Here is a 17,499-nt window from a genome sequence, read left to right on the forward strand (position 1 = left end):
GGCCTTAAAAGACAGTGGACAGGGAAAATATTTCCAGTGGGCAGAGTTGCAAGCAGTGCACCTTATCGTCAACTCTATATGGAAGAAATGGCCTGAGGTGAAAGTATTTACAGTTCCTAGACAGTGGTCATTGGCCTGGCTCTCTGGTCAGTGGCCTGAAAGGAAAGAAAACTGGAAGATCAGAACACAAAAGTCTGGGGGTAGAGACATTTTATGTAAGTGAATGTCCACCAGAAGGCATCCATCACGGAAGAAGCCCCGAACAAGTAGACAAAATGACTTGGCCAACGGACATGGGTGAGATTGCCACTGCCACCTCAGAACTAGCACAGTGGGCACATAAATGGAGCATGTTCATGCAGTAGCAGAGACAGAGGCATCCAACCAGGACACCCACTTCCCAGTGAAGGAGGTGGATAGAGTTGGCCCCTGCTCTGACTATGACTATCACACCATCCAGAGGAAGTCAGCTCTATGGAAAGCAGAAGGGCCAATGGGAGGCAATACTCTGAAAGCATGGGATGCCAGCCTTCAAGACGCAGTATGTGCTCTAAACCAGGGACCCCTGCCTCTATAGTGCTGTGCACTTAATAGGAAGAAGACATCAATCTGAGAATCAAGGGTGTGGAAGCAGGTGTTGCTTCAGTATCATCACTACTAATGACCCACTGGGGGCTGGTGCCTCCTGTTCCCGCAGCTCTGGGCTTTGCAGCCTGGAGGTTCCAGTCCCCAAATGGGGCATATTCCTGGCAAAGGACACAACCTGTATCCAGTGAACTATAACTTATAGCTGCTGCCAGGGCACTGGGGACTTTTTGTGCCTAGGAATCAGCAGTCACCAATTGGGCAAGGATAATTAAACCCGACCATTAGGAGGAGATAGTGCTGCTTTAAACAATGGAGGCAGGGAGGAAGGAATGTGTGCACGATCTGCTTCAGCAGCTTCTTGGTACTTCCCTGCCCCGTTGTAACTGCTAATGGACTTGGACGGCAACCACAGCCCGAGAAGAGTATGATTATGAGGAGATCAGATCCCTCAGGAATGAAGGTTTGAGTCCTACCACCAGACAAGTCCTGCCAAGGCACGTCATGCTAAGGTGAGGGGTCATTTAGAATGGATGGGGGAGGAGGAAGAGGAGACGTTCCCGTTGCGACCCTGAGATCTAATGCAGCGTTGGGGGTGGGGCTGTATTCCCTAACTTCTCTTTCCTGAATTTTCCCCTTGCGAAGAAAGGCCTGTGACGACCATGGGGAGGGTGATCCTCCCACTTAGAAGGACATGTAGACCTGTGCTGTGCAAACAGAAACCTGTGGTGGCCCTGAAAATGCATCTCTCAGATTTCCTCCTTTGGGGCACATAAGTGAGCCATAGACGAGCTGCTATGCTCTGCTATGCTCTGCAATCCATCACCAAGTTGGTACTGAGGTTGTGCTTTGCCGTGGTGGCTCTCAGCCACCACACTATGACTGAGTGTGGCAGAGGAATTAAGCCAGCCCATACCTGTAAGATGCCGGCTTCCTCTGAAGGGTCACTTTGGCTCCAGGACTGCCCATCATTTAGTTAAAACTTCCTCAGAACTGTGCTGAAGTCTAAGAAGTAATTTTCTTTTGCCCTTCTTCCCTCCCTTCCTAGTTTCTTCTGTCTTTTCCTTCCTAGGGTACAGACCTGCATTGCCTTGTGACACCTTCATCAACTCCTCCATTTTCCCTTAGTGGCATTTCCTCTAGTAACTCTATTTTTACATCCAATCCCATCTTGGCATCTGCTTCTTGGAGGACCCAGACTTACACAGATGGCTTCTATATGTTCCTGAGATGTCAAAGGCAGAGTGTCATATACGCCAACCTTGTGCACTAAGTCTAGTCAACTGGTAATGGCTGCTAGGAGTGCTGAGCTGAAAAAGATTCTAGAGCTGTATCTGGTCCATTGGAAAGAATTCCATGACCTATTGATATGTTCTGCCCTGTGGGCAAGGTAAGAGGGTTTTAATCCTTCATTAGTTGCTACTGGTGAATTGGGATGTTCTTAAAATCTCTATCAAGAAGGGCTGCAGCCTGAGGGATATCTGTTGTATACGAAACTTTTGTTAATGATGAGTGGTGTTATTATAGTGAATGAATAATGCCAAGTATGGCTAATTATTACTAATAATGATGACTGCATTAGTAATTATGATTTAATACATAATGACTATGTAATATACGAATAATGTTAATGCTTAATGATGAATGATAATTATATCACTAAGGAGCCTAAAATGATAAAAATATAATATGTAGTTTAATTATATTGGTAAGCAATAATATTTTCACACTGAAAGATGGAATCGGAAAAAAAGATACAAAACATAAGGGCATGTTAGTGATCTCCATCTCTGACTTGGGATGACTTCTCTGATGAGCTAATGTAATGACTTCTGGTTCCTTATGCCCCAGGGAAAATATTTTTAACTTAGATTCTCTATGTAGATAAACTATCAAAAAATGGTGACAGGTGAATAAACATATTCTCAGACAAACATTTACCTCACAAGCCCTCTTTCTCAGGAAGGTTCTGCAAGGTATATATTTTTTTAAATTTATTAATTTATTTGATAGACAGAGATCCCAAGTAGGCAGAGAGGCCGGCAGGGAGAGAGGAGGAAACAGGCTCCCTGCTGAGCGAGAGCCCCATGCAGGGCTTGATCCCAGGACCCTGAGATCATGACCTGAGCCCGAAGGCAGAGGCTTAACCCACTGAGCCACCCAGGAGCCCTCTGCAAGGTATATTACATCGAAATGAAGTACACCAAGAAAGAAGTAGACACTGGATCAAGGAAATAGTAGATACAACATAGAAGAGGGGTAAAGAGAACTCCTGAGGGGTCCCTGGATAGTTGTCTCAGGCCATAGATGTGAGACTCTTGATCTTAGGGTCATGTATTCACACCCCATGTTGGGTATAGTGTTTGCTTAAAAAAAAAAAAAAAAAGAGAAAGAGAGAGAGAGAACTCCCAAGATGATGACAAAAGAAAGTCCCAGGATTTAAAAAAAAAAAAAAAAAAAGAGCCTGGATGACTTAGTTAAGGGTCTGCCTTCAACTCAGGTCATGATCCCAGGATTCTGGGATCGAGCCCCACATCAGGCTCCCTGCTCAGCGAGAAGCCTGCTTCTCCCTCTTCCTCTCCCTCTACAACTCCCTCTCTTTCTGCTGCTGCCTCTGGTTGTGCTCTCTCTCTCAAATAAATAACATTGGTGGTATTAGCAGAGAAGTGTTAGGAATGATGGTTTATGAATGCTAAATCCTTATTTTCCATTATGAGTTCACAGATAATATCTGAAATTAATAAATCAAGAACAGAGCAACAATTTGTTACACCAACAATTACACAATTTGTTACACCAACAATTACACAATTTGTTATACCAACAAAACACTTGTAAGAGCTGAAAATGGGCTAAGACTACGAGTTGGGTGACTTGGGAACTGTTGTTTTATGTTTTGAAAGCATGTAGTGCAGGCGCCTGCCTGGCTCAATCAGTTAAGCGTCTGCCTTTGGCTCAGGTCATGATCCTAGGGTCCTGGGATTGAGTCCTGCATCGGGTTCCCTGCTCAGCATGGAGCCTGCTTCCTCCTCTCCCCCTGCCCATCTCCCTTGCTCATGCTCTCTCTCTCTCTCAAATAAGTAAATAAATTGTAGAAAAGAAAGAAAACGTAATTTTTTTGATATAACTGACATACAGCATTGTATTTGTTTTAAGGGTACAACATAATGATTTTATATATGTATATACTGTGAAATGATTATATATTTAGTTAATAGCCATCTTCACACATAGCTAGAATGTCTGTGTGTGTGTGATGAGAACTTTTAAGATTTACTCTCTCTATGAATTTCACATGTATTGTTAACTATAGTCACCATGCTGTACATTATCTCTCTAGGACTTATTTGTCTTAACTGGAGTTTTGTACCGTTTGATCACCTTCACCCAATTTGTCCACTCCCTCTACTTAAACACACACACACACACACACACACTACTATAAAACCTTATTTTATTAGGTAATAATAAAAATTGAATATTAAAAATCCAAAGTGGCTGGAGCAGAGAATAAAGATAAGGTACACTTGAAATGTAGCTGGAAAGTCAGGGGGAGTTAGGGAGGGACATGTAACAATGTAGAGATGAAACACACACCCATATAAGATACAGCTTGGTGACAATATATAGTACCTTTCATTTGTACGAGATGTTGTGATAGGGCACCTGGGTGGCTCAGTCAGTTAAGCGTGTGCCTTCTGCTCAGGTCATGATCCCAGAATCCTGGTCAGGCTCCCTGATCAGGGGGGAGCCTGCTTCTCCCTCTGCCCCTCCCCCTGCTCGTACTCATGCTCTCTCTCTCTCTCTCTCTCTCTCACTCTGCTTTCTCTCTCTCTCAAATAAATACATAAAACCTTAAAAAAGAAAAGATGTTTGGATGGTTAATTTTATGTGTCAACTTGACTAAGAAATGCCCAGAGAGCTAATAGAACATTATCTTTTCAGGTGTCTGTATTGGTGCTTCCAAAAGAGCTTGGCATTTGAGCTGGTAGACTGAGTAAAGAAGATGCCCCCTCACCAATGTGAGTGGGCCTGATCCAACCTGCTGAGGGCCAGAATAGAACAAAAGGACAGGCTTTCTTTTCTAGATGTGGAATGTCCATCTTCTCTTGTCCTTGGACACTGGAGCTCCTGATTCTTGTACCTTTGGACTCCAGGGCCGTCAGCCCTCCCAGCTCCCAGGCCTTCAGTGTTGGACTGAACTGTACCACCAGCTTTCCTCGTCCTTCAGCTTGCAGACAGCAGATCGTTAGACTTGCTTTTACACTCTTTGTGTCTTTAGAGTTTTGTGCCACGTGCATATATGTTGATTAAAAAACTTAAGCTAAAAAAGAATTTACACAAGATCACACAGGTAGTAAGGGCCAAAAAAAGGACTAAATCCACGTGTTCAAAGCTGTAAGGTAGATAAGAAAAGGGTTTTCTTTCTGTGTAGGATGATAGTGACAGAGAGGGATGAAAGAGCCTTGTGGTCAAATTAAGAATGGACAAGGCAGGGCGCCTGGGTGGCTCAGTGGGTCAAGCCACTGCCTTTGGCTCAGGTCATGATCCCAGGGTCCTGGGATCGAGTCCCGCATGGGGGGGGGGTCTCTGCTCAGCGGGGAGCCTGCTTTTCCCCCTCTCTCTCTGCCTGCCTCTCTGCCTACTTGTGATCTCTGTCTGCCAAATAAATAAATAAAATCTAAAAAAAAAAAAAAAAGAATGGACAAGGCAGAGAGCCAAGAGAAAGAGAGTGGACGTCATCCTGCAGATCATGGAAAATTGCCCAATGCAGGGGATAATTTGATCAAAGGAATATTAAAGACTTTATTCCACTCCTCTTTGACCACTGCCCAGAATCCACCGAGTCAGGCTTCAAAGAGGTGAATTAGGAGAGAGAAGTAAGATATAGAATAGAAGCAGACCGCTCATTTAAATCAGCCTCAAAGGGCTCCAGGAGTGATGGGAACACCTGGTCACACAGCAGGTGAGGGAGGGATGGTCACTTGCACAGTAGCTGAGAGGAGCCCCAGACACACCACCACGGAGCAATTAGCAGACCGGGGGAGGGCCTGGGAAAAAGTATCGGGAGCACCTCGATCATTCCGTGCTACCCTGCGGATGGATTGCTTTTTCTCGTGGGCAAAAAAATTGAGACAGCTGTGTTCGGATCAGAATTGTTTTTCCGCGTTCTGAAAGAATCTAGGATCTAAAAGTTACTGCATTAGCACATGTAAGCCTCGCTGTAATGCAATAATTTGCATTTATATAGCAACATTCATCTAAAGACAGAACTCTGCTTCCCAGCATTAACTCATGAATCCTCACAGCGTGCTTGTGAAGTTGCTGGTGAACCTGGTTATCTCCATTCCACAAATAAGAAAAATGGAGCTGCTTAGAGGGTAATTTGGACGAAAAAAAGTTGGGTCTACGTAGGGAATTAATACTAGAATTAATACAAGCCTCTTGGATATGAGTTATAAATGACGGGTTCAACACAGTTTGGTGTTCAGATTTCTCAAAAAAATTTTGATAAATGGATATCTTGCCTCAGTTTTATAATCAACAGAATCTGATTATTATTCAGACTTTATTCACTCCGATGAATAACAAAATTTGTCTCCTGGGATTTAAAGCCACGTTTCTCCCTGACTAAAAATTTTATAGCCCTGAGTTCATAGACTCTGTGAAAGGAATCACAAGGTCAAGGGAATAATAAGAGAAAGTCACTTGACTTAGTAGGTTATCAGCGATTTGTTTTTAGTTTTTGAACCACCCGAAAGGCAACTTTAAGACGATGATTTGAGTGTAAGTAGTTTCTTCAGAGGGTATCCCAGAAGCCATAGTAAAGGGTTGGAGAAATAAGACAGAAGAGAGGAAAGTCAATCAAGGTTTCTTAATGAGCTGGTTACAGCGGTGGCAATGGTCTGTCCTTTAGGGACCCCCTGGGAGACCCTACAGACCATACCTCAGACTGTCTCACCCAAGAACAAGGAAGATTTTAAATTCACCAACTCCTGCCTATCTTTAGTTGAGGATCATTCCTATGGTACTTGTGGTCTGCTCTGTGCCCAGGCTGACAGCTCCTTCAGGCAAGAAATGCTAGGAAGCTGTAGTGTAAGTGCCTGACATTAAGCATTCATTGCCAAGGTATCTATTTCCAAGACACCCATCCTGATCAAAGCTATTGCCAGCTGTAGGGCACAGCTACTAGTAACACAACCAGATAAGGAACCAGGCCACCCCCACCCATCAAGTTCCCCTTTTAGAAGGCCCTAGGTGACATGGATCACTGACTGCTTGAAAGACCCCCACTTCTCCCTTCCTGCACCCTAATTCCCACTCTTATGTTTTACATTTGCCAATAAAGAGTGAACCTGAGAAACCCTAGGCACCCTACCCTTGATCCTAACAAAGGCAGAACCCAGGTCCGTGCTCCCGTGCTCTCTTCCTGTGCTCATAATAAGAACCACAAAAGGACCAGTCCAGCCACAACATTGGTTCTAGTCAGAAATGGCTGTGGGGGCTGCCACGAGTAGTATGGGCCCAAGTGAGCAGCTTAGGCATGCCCAAAAGACAATGCCCAAAGCATCACTGTCCCTAGACGGTGACCAACACAACAGAGGCCTTGAGCAAGAAGGGATTTCACAATTAAGACTGCTGACGACCTCGGTGGGGGCGCCAAGAGGACAAGATCAAAGCTCTAGCTGTATCTGCTACAACGTTCAACTACTCAACACTTATTGAATACCTACTATGTGCTTGCCACTTTTCTAGGTGTAAGGCTGCAAGATAATGAAGATAGGGTGATTTCTCCGAAGCATAAATTCTCATCATGAGTTTCTCTTCAGTAGTTCAGATCTGCTTCAAGCTCCTACAATATTACAGGAGATACAAAGAAATTTCTAAGCTTGAGACAGAAAAACATTGAACTGCCTTAATGTATTCTATTCAGTTTGGTTTGACTGAGGGAGTGATTCCCCAGTCTGCTTCCCTGCCTCCCATCTAAGTGACAGGGCTTTGGTTTCATACTAGACCACGGCAGAATCCTCTTGTTTTATGAACTCCCTTTCACCATGTTTCAATTACTTCTTCCCCAGTAAGCACAATATCTATTTGTTTGTTTTTTTAATCTCTCCTAGATTGAATGACAAATATACCTGCTTTTCTCCTGTTAACTTCTTTGCTTGTGTTCCACACTACACCCCCCCTTCAACCTGATTCTCCCTTTTAAAATTCTTTCCAAGGACTGTGAGTTCATCTGGGACTTTTCCTTCCTATTCCAGTGCCTGCATAATGACTGTCCCTCTGTGGAAATTTCTGGTCTCCAAATTTACTGAGATTTTAATGTAATGCTGAGATTTTCTGCTCTTTTCTGGTTTCCAAGGTGAAGCTAGGTGAATTTTTCCTTGGGTTAGTAGAGAGTGAGAAAAGACAATCCTTGTCTGTTCTGCCTCACAAATGTATCCCAGGTAGCATTTATGGATTTTTATTTATTTTTATTTATGTCTTCATTTGAAAGAGGGAGAGAGAGAGAGAACGTAAGCAGGGAGGAGGGGCAGAGGTAGAGGGAGCATCAGACCCCCTACACCCAGTGCAGACCACCCCCTATCCCTGCACCCCTCCCCACCTCAGGGCAGGGCTCCATCCCTGGGATCAAGACCCAAGAGGAAGGCTTAACCAACTGAGCCACCCAGGTGCCCCACATTAATGGATTTTAAACATGGCTTCAGAAATCAGCCTTCCTTTTCCTGACTATTGTTTGGGTTAATGGAATAATGACGAAAAGATCATCAGTTGAACACAGGGGCACAGGTGATCTGTTATCTTGACAAAGTGGTATTTCTGGTTATATTTCCAGAAAGTTTTGTGAAGAAGAGAAACAAAAGAATTTGGGGTGGTAGGGGAGGATTCAGGTTATAGTTCTGTTAACTACATGGTTATGCGGTGAGTGACTATGATTACCATCGTACAGCTATCTTCTTGGCCATCCGTGTGCTTGCTGGTCAAGGTCAGACATGACAAAGCATATGTGTGCCTCCAGTGATAATGCAGGGACAAAGTCACATGAGCTTGGAGGGTGCTAGCCATTGTGTGCTATCAGCCTACACAGAGGAGTTCTGAAAGCTGAGAGTTTCATGTTGGATCTGTTTGATTTGGGAGCACTCCTCTATTGTGATAATGAACATTAAGAAAAGACACAGAGGCATATTTACGAAATTCTAGTCTGCAAATGTCAGCTCTTTCTCCCATGGAAACAGTCTGAGAAGGCCATGTAGTATGAGGCCAAAGACGCAGATTCAATCTATTAACTCACAGAATGTTCTCATTTCGGTAGCGCTTGGCAGTCCATTATGCTAATTTCGCGGGGCGGGGGGGAAAGGAGAAGGGGAGTGGCGATGTCGTTTGTTTATCTTCAGACCACAATTCTACAGGAGCGTCTCCAAGTCTTTCAAGAATCTTGGCCAAAAAGGAAGGGAGAGAGAGAGTGGTAGCTAATAGAAAAATGCAGGGTCGAAACCCAGCAAACCATCAAGGAAGCAACACGCATCCTAATGGGATATTACCAAATACAGTCAGAAAATTTTGTCTCCGCCTCTAGTCTGTAAATGACTCCATTGATTTTTTCTTTCTTTTTTAAAAGATTTTATTCATGTATCTGAGAGAGAGAGGTAGAGAGAGCACAAGTGAGGGGGAGGAGGTGAAGGGAGAGGGAGAAGCGGGGAGCTCCATCCCAGGACTACGACCTGAGCTGAAGGCACACGCTTAACCCACTGAGCCGCCCAGGAGCCCAGATTTTCATTTTTGGGGGCAAACATGTCCCAATGTCAATTCGGTACCCTTCTTGGATATCTATCTTCTTTGCCTGCCCAACGTCTCTCATCCCATTTGGTAATAGTACATAATTTTCTTAGGGAGTCACCTCTCCCCCATCCTCAGTTCAGTTGGCTTAGGTGGGGCTTGTTTTCTCTCCTTGCTCTAAAGGTGAGAACACATGCCAGGCTTACTTAATTAAAGCATTTCATCCCCCCTAGACAAGGTAATTGGCTCAGGGAATGGCCCTGATCCAAGCCAGACCATGAAATTAGCTCCAGAATTTTTATTGGAACTTTTGGGAGAGATCATTCTCTTTCTGCTGTGGTTGCTAAGGTGCTGGGATATAAGCCTGGAGCTGTGGGTAGTCACTTTTACCATCATCTGGGGAGAACCTGCATGAGAATGAAACTACCACAGAGGAAAACACAACCAATAGATATAGACAGGAGTTATGATGACGATGAATATTTCAATCTAGCAATGACTAGAATAAAACAAAATTATCCCTTGACTTTTCAATTACATGAGCCAATACATTCTTCCTGTCTTTCTTTTTTTTCATAAGCAAATTTAAGTTTGCATAAATTTGCATAAGCAAATTTAAATAAGCCTTTCTTGTGCTTAAGAACCAAAGAAATCTGGCCCATATAACCTTTAATTGATCAATGGCTTTTTCTTTCCATTGTTTTATTTGATTTGTCTATTATTAGTATAAGCTTAGCCTTTTTTATTGTAGTAAAATATACATCACATAAAATTTTCCACTTTAACCATTTTAAAGTCCAGTGATATTAAATACATTCATAATATTGTATAACTATCAACCTATCCATTTAGCTAACCTGTTTAAAAAATAGCATTTCAGGTAAATTTTCTTCTTTATAATCTGTTTTCTAAGAGATCAAGTCAATTTCAATAATGCTGAGTTAAAACCATTATATGAAATTAACTTATACTGGCAATACCGTGAGGGCCAGGAAATAAGTTGTCCACAAGTCACAATGGAGCTATTTCCCCCAATTTCATATTGAGTGGACACAGTCTTGCTGCTCCCTGAGTGCCTCTTACTCTAATTATCTTAGTTTAGGCTGCTCTAACAAAATACCGTGAACTAAGTGGCTTAAACAACAAACATTAATTTCTTGCAGTTCTGGAGACTGGGTGGTCCAAGATCAAGGTACCCACTGATTGAGTTCCCAGTGCAGATGGCCGCCTTCTTGCTGGAGAAAGAGAGAGAGATTATCTCTCGTGTCTCCTCTTATAAGGAAAGGGACTAGTCCCGTTCATGAGGGCTCCACTCTCATGACCTAATTACCTCCCAAAGACCTCATCTCCAAATACCATCACATTGGACATTAGAGCATCAATGTATGAATTTGGGCAGACCTGTTAGTCCACAGCACTAATATTAGGATTATAGAAAGTGCCAGTAGAAGCAAAGTCTTATTAAGTAATGAAAGCAGACTAAGACTCATCATCAGAGACGCTGATGGACGTGTAAATACTATGGGATTCCCGCTGGCAAATCAAAACACTCCAAGTCCTTGGTAGTGTGATTTACAGTGTTCTCATTTTTCTGAGTCTTTAAAAAAGTAATTTTGAAAGCATTTTAAAACTTGGAAAAAAAATTAAAGAGAGAATAAGGTACCGAAGTGAATTGGGATGGGAAGTACACATTAGAATATAGTAAAATAGCCTCTGTGTGTGCGTCTGTATCTGCCTGCAGAGGAGTTGGGTGGGGGTTAGGGGGTGGGGCTGTGCAGAATACAGAGAAAGCTGAAAAAGATACCATCTCAGTCTCAACTGGGTAACCAGTGGTGGCCTTCACTTAGAATCTGAAGGGGATGTCAGAGGCATTCTTTCACTTTCCATCCTTCAAAAATGCCTGTCTCCTTTGCTCTCTCTATTGTCCCTCTCCATCTCTCTCCTGACACACTTTCTCTCCCACATGTGCCCTTTTCCTTTTCTTCTTCTCCTTTTCCTAAGTCCTACATGCAATACCACCAGAGGCAATAGCCGGTAAAACTTCAACCTGTCCCCAAAGCCCTTTAGAAATCTAAAATGAGTCCATTTAGGCCAAGAATCTCCTTGATTTCCCTAAGGATTTGCCCTGTTCTCCTGGCTAGCTGCATAGAGTTCAGGAGCCATGTTCACTGGTACGCGGGCATGAAATTTCCGTGTAGATTTTAGATTATTGTGTTTTCAGGAGTTCTGCTATTTCAAGCCCTCAGGTATCTTTCAATGGAAGATTCAGGAGAAGTGATAATGGTCCCCATCAAGAATTCTTACCACAAATGGGAGTATGTATTTTCCCCTTAATTTTTTTTAAAATAGATTTTATTTATATATTTGACAGAGAGAGAGAAAGAGCACAAGCAGGGGGAGCGGCAGGCAGAGCAAACAGAGGGAGAAGCAGGTCCCCCACAGAGCAGGGAGCCCGATGCGGGGCTTGAACCCAGGACCCTGGGATCATGACTTGAGCTGAAGGCAGCCGCTTAACTGACTGGCCCCTTTTCCCCCCAATTCTTAAGGACAAGAGAAGGAACTAGTGATGAAAGGCAATTGAGAGTAGTTCACCATGATCACAATAGCTGTCTTGCTTGTTACTCTACATATAATTCTTTTGTCATGTTGGGGTTAGTATGTTGAATCCAGATTTGGTTAATGTGTTGCAGATGTTGTACAATACACCCCCCTATGAATAGAGTGAGAGTTTTCTCTGAAGGAAACAATTTTTCCTGGTGTCAAGTATCCAATTGACCTTAACTCAATAAACCAGAACTTAGAATGTATAACAGGGAATGTATGTCCTCTTTGGGGTCTTGTTCTTGTTGGATTTTACAGAGGGTTTTTCAGGGAGGTGTCCTGGATAAGAAATGCAAAGATGGTATCATGTCTACTTATGTTCCATGGAGTGGAACTCAGTCACTTGGCCACAGCGAACTACAAAGTGAGGTTGAGAAATGTAATTTAGCCATGTGCCCAGGAAGAAGAGAAAGGCAGGTTTGAGTAGTACCTGACCAATCTTTATTGCAAAGTGTCACTCGAATATTTTCAACTCCCATTTTCTTTCCTTTTTTTTAAAGATTTTATTTTATTTTATTTTAAAGATTTTATTTGTTTATTTAGGAGAGACAGAAACAGGGAGGGCACAAGCAGAGGGAGGGGCAGAGGAGAGGGATAAGCAGACTCCATTAAGCGTGAAGCCAGAAGCCCAATGTGATGCAGGGGCACAATCCCAGGACCCTGGATTGTGACCTGAGCTGAAGTCAGAGGCCTAAATGACTGAGCCACCCAGATACCCCTGAAGATTTTCTTTTAAAGTAATCTCTGCAACCAATATGGGGCCCCAACTCATAACCCTGAGATCAAGGGACACATGCTCTACTGATCGAACCAGCCAGATGCTCCTCTACTTCCATTTTCTTTCTTTTTCCTTCATAACATTTTAAGACTATGTAATATGCTATATATTTCACTTACTTATTTTATTTATTATCTGTCTCCACTACTACAATGCGGACTCTATGATTAAGAAGGTTTGTTCGGGGAGATTTTTTGCTGTTGTGTTTATATCACTTAAAACAGTGCTCTGTAGCTCATAATAAATACTCAAAAATATTTGTTGAATGAATGAATAATATCCAGAACTTTCTTTTTCTAGTTCTTTCCTAAGTAGTTTAATCAATGCTACTTTATTTCTTTTGTGAAGTTATCTTTTATTTATTTATTTTTTTGAGATTTATTTATTTCTTTTAGAGAGAGAGCAAGAGAGCAGGGGTGGGGAAGGGCAAAGGGAGAAAGAAAATCTCTAGCAGACTTCCTGCTGAGCACAGACCCCTCCTCCCTCAATGTGGGGCTGGATCCCAGGATCCTGAGAACAGGAACCGAACAGAAATCAAGAGTTGGATGCCTAACTGACTAAGCCATCCAGGTACCCTGTGGGGATATCTTTAAGATTGCCTGTGCATCCTTTTCAAAAGATGTCTTTTTACTTGAGCTAAATTTGACTGTAGTTCTTTTCTCCTCTAACTTCTATAAAGAGCCTAGAACAAGGCAATTCTTGCCTCAGGAAATAGACTAGGAGATGGAAAAAGACATTAGCAAACAAATTGTACCTTTTAGGACACATTATTTTGCAGTATATTGTGCATTAATTCTTCCTCTTACTATTCCCAAAAGTATAATATTTTCTCATGTTCCAGCTTTGTCTTAGGTATGTCTAGGGAAATTAAGAATGATGTATATATGTCTAGAGTAATATGGAAGAGACTACTAACTGTCCAACAAAATCCATTCTCTGCTTCTTCCATAATAAAAAACTTAAACTAGACCACAGTTGCATAGTTAGGGACTTCATTTCCTGGCTTCCCTTGCAGCTAGGTATGCCCTGTAGCTAAAGTATCCCTGAGCAGTGCACAGAAGTGATCTTTGTGACTTTTCACTTGCTTATGAAAAAATTCCTAACTTTGGGTAACTGTTATTTTCTCTTGCCAGTTGCCTGGGAAGAAGAAGATTAGAGTGACCTTGGAAACCACACATTGAGACTGTAGGGCAGCTATTATATTAGGCTGGGTCCCTGAAGGACATTTAGACAGATTTGGTTACCAATGTGGACCATCACTGGGACCGTTGTGAGAGACAGAAATAACCTTCTTAAAATGGCTTATTACTTTTTGGTGTCTTGTAACAGCAGATTAATGAGAACTCCCAAAAGAAAATGAGTTTTGAGGTCAAAGCCAAAGGCTCTTTGCCAGTATAGCACAATGAGTAATATCATAGACTTTGGGATCCAACTGACTGGGTTTCATAGTGGAATTCTCCACTTACTAGTTCCAACTTACTAGTTAACTGGGAAGTTTTGTTAATCTCTCTGGGCCTATGTTTTCTCTTTTCTTATCTGAGGATAAAAGTAATACTACCTCAGAAGGTTATTGTGGGAATTAAATGAGATAATGTATGTGAAGAACATGTAAGATTTCATGAAACAGTAGTGATTGTGATTTTTATTCTGGGGATTCCTTCTCTATTGCCAGCTTTGGGGTACAGAGGTTGGAGTTCATTAGAAAGATGGTGGATTTCCTTGTAAGGCACAAAATGAGCTTTGCTTTTTCTTTTTTTTTTAAAGATTTATTCATCTATTTTAGAGACAGAGATGGGGGGTAGGGGTAGAGGGAAAGAGAGAATCCTGAAGCAGGCTCCCTGCTGAGTGCAGGGCCAGGTGTGTGGCTCAGTCCCAGGACCCTGAGATCATGATTTAAACTGAAATCAAGAGTTAGGTGCTTAACTGACTGAGCCACCCAGGTGATCTGAGCTTTGGTTTTTCTAAATCAATCATGGGTGGACACTGGATGTTATAATCTCTGAGTCTTCCAAATCAGACATTCTCACTTTTCAAAATTGAGGCATAATTCACATACAACAAAGTGAACCAGGCTTAAGTGTATAAATCAATGAGCTTTGAAAAACATATATATCAGTGTAAGTACCACCCCAATCAAGATATTGAACATTTCCATCATTCCAGAAAGATCCTTTCCTTTTGGGCCTTTTCCAGCCAATTCCATTCCCAGTGGCAACCACTAAGCTGATTTCTACCATCATAGCTTAGTTTTGCCTTCTCCAGAATTTTATATAAATGGAAACATACAGTGTCTGGATTCTTTCAAGCAACTTCATGTTTTTGAGATTCATCCATGATGTTGTGTATATCATGTCAAAGATAAAGCTAAATCTGAGACAAAATTAACAAAGACTGTTTATTCATTTACTCTTGGCAAGGGAGCCCATCTGTCATCACTTTTGCTTCAGCAAGGACTCAGATGTATTAGAAAGGAAAATAAGTTTTATGAAGGAAAAAGGGGAAATACTGAGATAGTCCTTGACAGGGAAGTATTCTATTAAGGTGGGATTTGGGGAAGTGGGGAGACTTTCTTTCTTTCTTTTTTTTTTTTTTAAAGATTTTATTTATTTATTTGACAGATAGAGATCACAAGTAGGCAGAGAGGCAGGCAGAGAGAGAGGGGAGGAGGCAGGTTCCCTGCTGAGCATAGAGCCCGATGTGGGGCTCGATCCCAGGACACTGGGACCATGACCTCAGCCGAAGGTAGAGGCTTTAACCCACTGAGCCACCCAGGCGCCCCGTGGGGAGACTTTCTAATTGGTTTTCAGGTATTTGGTAGTCCTTGGTACCCTGCAAGGGGGAACGTGACATTTCAAAAGAGGAGGGAGTGTTCAGTGTTAGAGGGACGGTGTTCTGTGGCCAGCCATTTCCTGGGACAAAAGTTGGGATCCAGGGTGTTTGTGGGGTTTCTTGGTGATCAAATTGTTGTAATTGTCTTTGGGGGAATAGCTGCAATGGCAGGCCATTTCTCAATCAGTAGTCTGGTCCATTCCATTGCTGAATGGTATTATAATCAACATAGCAGACCCTTCTATAGTGAAGCACAATTCACTTACCCATTGATGAATTCTCTACTAAGAAAGTTCAATATGCACCCAAGTTGTTCAGTTAAGAAGATTCATATCACAAAGAGATTCTTTAATTTCAAAAAAGCGTTCCATAGACACTCTTAAATAGGAATGACCCTAGCAGCACTTAGAAAGTAAACCTATTTACATAAAGTCAGTTTACGTGCCTTTTAGTGTAAAGATTTTATTTATATATTGGAGTTCTTTTCTAGAAGACCTTTGGTAAAATTCCTTTTTATAGCCCTGAGCTTACTGATACTCATTATACATTCATTTCCCCTCCTCTTTTGGGAAAAAAAATAGAAATAAAAAACTGACTGTTAACTAGTTTTCTTAAGCAAGTCTCGTCAAGATCTGTGTGGTCTTTTCTTGGATAAAAAAATTGCATTATCACCACAAATGGAATGTGTGATGTTTTCAAAGTTCCTATGGGAAATCACTAATATTTGTACTAATATTAGTATAAACTGAAATTTATTAATATTGTACTAATATTTGAAGTAATAAAAATGCTAATATCAGTATGAAAGAAAAGAGAGGGACCCATCCGCTGAACCCTTATTAACTAAGGTAATAGAAATACAATCAGATGTCACTGTTGCCCCTCTCTTCTGCATCAGAAGCTTTTTTTTTTTTTTAAGATTTTATTTTTAAACAATCTCTACATTCAACATGGGGCTCAAATTTCCAACCCTGAGATGAATCACATGCTCTACCAAATGAGCTAGTCAGGCACCCTGAGGTCCACATGCTTTCTCCCCTTGAAGTAGGGGAAAACCAGTGTAGGTGAGAACCAGTGTGTTTGCCTTTTTGTTGAGTGTGGGGAGGACTACATCTGATTAAACATATGAAGAAAGGAAGAACTCCCATAAACAGAAGGCTAAAACTGGTGTGACAATACCTGTTTTTTTGGTTGTTTAATTCTGTTTTGGTTAGCAAATAAACAGGTGTTTAAAATTATTTTTATTGGTCTCTAAGTCTTTTGGCATTTTAAAACTTTTTCCTATGATTTATTTTTAAAGAATCAAGGCCAGAAAAGGGTATCATCTCCGATTTTACCAAATGCTTAACATGGGTACTAATTGATCTCTTTACTTTTGTCTTTAATAAATCACCACTTCTCCTGAGCAAGTGGAAGAATAATAATTTGCAAGATTGAATTTTCTACTTAAAAGTCCTCAAGTGGAGTGATTTTTCTCAGAATTCTTTTTGATTACATACCTACATTGAACATATCTTTCTTTAAAAAATAAGAAATCAAGATAAAAGGCTTCTGCACAGTGAAGGAAACAATCAACATAACTAAAGGTAACCTTTGGAATGGGAGGAGATACTCGCAAATGACATATCTGATAAAGGGTTAGTATCTAAAATATGTAAAGAACTAACAAAACTCAACATTAAGAAATGCAAGTAATCCAGTTAAAAAATGAGCAGAAGACATGCATAGACATCTTTTTTTCTAAGACGACATACAGGTGGCCCACAGACACGTCAAAAGATGCTCAACATCACCAATCACCAGGAAAATACAGATTAAAACTAACAACTGGATATCACCTCAAACCTGTCAGAGTGGCTAAAACTGACAACACAGGAAACAACATGTGTTGGCGAGGATGCAGAGAAAGAGGAACCTCATGTTTG

The sequence above is a fragment of the Enhydra lutris genome, unplaced genomic scaffold (genome assembly GCF_002288905.1).
Source record: "Enhydra lutris kenyoni isolate GAN:26980312 unplaced genomic scaffold, ASM228890v2 scaffoldscaffold11, whole genome shotgun sequence".
Lineage (NCBI taxonomy): Eukaryota > Metazoa > Chordata > Mammalia > Carnivora > Mustelidae > Enhydra > Enhydra lutris.